This window comes from Lactuca serriola, chromosome 7 (assembly GCF_051521515.1).
Source record: "Lactuca serriola cultivar US96UC23 chromosome 7, Lser_US96UC23_V15, whole genome shotgun sequence".
In the NCBI taxonomy this organism is placed as follows: Eukaryota; Viridiplantae; Streptophyta; class Magnoliopsida; order Asterales; family Asteraceae; genus Lactuca; species Lactuca serriola.
Window position 1 is genome coordinate 60,733,079 of NC_136414.1, and position 3,754 is coordinate 60,736,832.

Sequence of the window (3,754 nt, forward strand, 5' to 3'; positions counted from 1 at the left end):
CGCCAGTTCTAATACTGTAATCAAACGTTTAGAAATCTGAACACATAAAATTTCCAGATCCGGTCGGCAACAGACCATAGATCCGAACAAATAATAGCATCTAAGGCATCTTTATAGCTATAACATAAAATATTTTAGGCATCTTTCCTAAAATAAACTAGTGCTCCTACCTCACAATCATCACTTAGCATTCTAAGTTTAAGTCTAGAAATAAATCCATATTCCTAGTTCGCTTAAACTAATGCTCTGATACCAACTGTGACATCCCCATTTTCACGGCCAGAAAAGACCCATTTTGTTTATGCTTTATAAAAATCAGAGTACTTCTTTTCATAAAAATGTTGCGGAATTTGTTCCCAGAAAAATACGATAAATACGTTATCTAAACATTTTCAAAGAAACGTATTTTATTCATTTTAAAACGTTTGGGATGTCATCGTCAATACAGAAACATAAGCATAAACGGAACTTACATTTATTTACACTAGTGATCTACATCTCTTTAATCTCTCAGTGTAATGTCACTTCATATCGACACCTGTGATATAAATAAACTGAGTGGGTCAGGTTGGGAAACCTGGTGAGTACATAGGGTTTTTAACCCACAATAATATAATTATTATGTTTAATCATCAAACAGTTAGCCCAATTACCCATCCCCATTATCTTCTTTATTCTTAAGGATCTACCCTAAGAATCGACTATTTCTTGTTTATTCATTCCCAAGGAGTATCCTAAGGAATAGGTACGAATTCCATCGTTGTAAATGACACATCTTTCAAGCACAACTGCTAGTTATGTCACTTAGGCGCAGCTGCCATAATTGTGACATTCTCTATGGGGCGCATCTGCCGGAATAGTCCTTTTAGGCGCATTTGTCGGGGTTATGAGGTTCTCTATTAGGCGCTTATGCCGGTAGAGTCCTTTAGGCGCATCTACCAGGGTTTTAATGACAGTATCGTTTTCGAGTGTCCACCCGCGATACATATCAATGGGTTTTTAGAGTACACCGGTGAGCACATCGTTCACAACACCTATAGGTTGCGAGCCTGCTAGTGTTCCACTGGACTATCTAGAATAGTCCGTGGTTCTCATCCATACTCTGCTGAATGGCGTGGGCATCATTTAGGGAAAAGGCTTCTCACATCGTCCACCTCTGTCCCTCACCTCACGGTCTATTTCACCTCTCAACTCATCATCCAACTCATATTTCATCATCTACCCATGTCTTACCCCAACATTTTCGTAGATATATAATATATATAAAGTTTAAATCATTTAAAACGTGTATAAAATCGTTCATCCAGCATAGACAGCAAGTACTCAGGTAATATGCACACATAGCACGTAATTTATATAAAATACTTCCTATCTATGTGTAAGATGAAACTAAGTATGCACTCACCTGTTAAGGTGGTGACTCAGCACTCGGACAACGCTTCGATACTCTCAAAACAATTTCCTTCAATAAAACCTAGTATCAATACCACTAGGGTTTAGTCTAACGATAAGCACGACAAATTAATAGTCTAACTATTATTATTATATAAGCGTTAAATAACACTCAATATAACTCATAATAATAGCCCAAATAATTACTTTAAGGACGTAATAACATTACTATAATTATTTGGAAGCTATATTAAAAATTGCGTAAGCGTAGCTCACTTACAACGGATTTTAAAGAAAAACGGGCTTTGCTCGGAGCAGCGTTTCCGAAACCGAAAGTCACTTTTTCTCAGGACTCCGGGAGCCTCGGGGCTTCCTTAGGGTGCTACGGGTTCACCTAGACTTTAGGGAGGGTTTGGAACCTTAGAGAGAGAAATAAATCTAGAGAGAGAAGAAGATTTGGTGTGAAAAACCGGCTGCCTTCGCACCCCTTTTATAGGTCCGAGGCCTCGCAAGTACGTTGGGCGTACAACATCACTACGCGGGGCGTAGTTCGGATAAGGTTACAGGTGGCGCGACTTCGGTGGAGCTACGTGGAGGCTTGTAGACCGAGGAAGGCTCTTCGTACATGGCGCGTTCCGAGCTCAGACGCTGGGCGTAGCGAGGAGCTACGTGTCGCAATCCGAAGCGACTTCTGAAACCATCATCGGACGGTTGTGGTGCTGCCACGTCATCGATTTAGCAACAGACTTCACAATTTCATGATTTAACTTTAAAAATTCGTAACTTTCACGTACGAGCTCTGTTTTCGACGTTCTTTATGTCCACGCGAAGGTGGGAACGTACTCTACAACTTTCGCTTAGACTCCGTTGGCTAATTTTGAATTTATCTTAAAATTTCTATTATTAACAGGCCGGGACAGGATTGGTCCGTTAAAAATTCATAATTTCTTCATTCGACGTCCGTTTTCGCCCGTCTTTTTCTTGTTACTCTATTCTTAAAGAGATCTTCGATTCTTTTTTAGGTCGTCTCGGCTAAAAACCGCTTGATCTAATATTCGAATTTCAGGCTGTACACTGCTAATCCGAAACTTCGAAAAATCATAACTTCCTCATACGAAGTCAGATTTGGGCGTTCTTTTTATGGACGCTCTCGGTTTTACGTATTCCACGACCTTCTTTTAGATTGCTAAGGTTCAATTTCGCTCTATCGTAAATTTACTATTTACGCTTCCCGGTATCGTGTCGGTTCCGTCGCGAAACTTCGACGGGTCATAACTTCTTCGTTATAACTCGGATTTTGGCGGTCTTTATATGTACGAAAACCTTGTAACATATACTACAACTTGGTTAATATTATTTGTTCTAAATAATCTTTTGTCGAAAAGTAGTTTTCGACAGTTATTGCCTCTAATTTGACTAGCCCGGATCTACGGGCGTTACAGTATCGGGCATTTTCCATGTTTTTTGGTGTTAGTGTGTGTGTGATGTAAGAAATTTTATGTGTGCTTGGATTGTTGATATATCACTCGAACTGTTGCCGTGTGTAGGTGGTTGCCGCCGCGGACCGCCGCAAACCACCATTGCCCGAGGTGGTAGTGGATGGTTCTCGATTTATTAAATGTATATTTAATTAATTAAATAATCATCTGATGTTAGACTGAGTGGCACACGTTGGGTTGGAAACCCTATTTAGGGTTTAGAAAACCCTAATGTAAAAAGAAAAACCCTAGTTTGTAGTTGGTCGGGACCCGCGTTTAAGCTGTTAATTAAACTAAAAATAATACTTAATAATTCTCTTCATTTTACTTAATGTAATATTGGAATTAATGGATTGAGTCCTTAAGGGTTTATGTGTGGAACACTAACCCTAGTTATCACTTTATGTGAAAAACCCTAGAATCAGGGAGCTATAGTTGGACAATGATCGGGCAGGTATTTGGGCTGTTGATTGGATTATTATTTCACCCGAGAACGACTAAGTTAAACCTTAATCAATCATACCCTTATGTGATTAAGTCCTTAATGGGTTAAGTGTTCTTACTTAACCCTAATTTTCGTTTTTTGTGAAACCCTAATCACCATTTCATGTGAGGTGGTCACTGCTGCAAGTGACTATGACATGTGATCGGGTATTGACTCAAGCATCTTCATGTAGGTGATTGGAAGTGAGTTGAAGCTGGGAGAGTCCTTCATTGCTACAATGGTTATCAACATGCCTATCGAGGTGAGTTTCGCCTCACTGTACCCGTGGGTCGAAGGTACCAATGCCGACCTACTAGTTTTGTTTACCTGTTAGTAGAGGGATGCCCTAGGGAATGTATATAGTCATGTAGGATAGACTGAGGACTCTTGATCTAAGCTC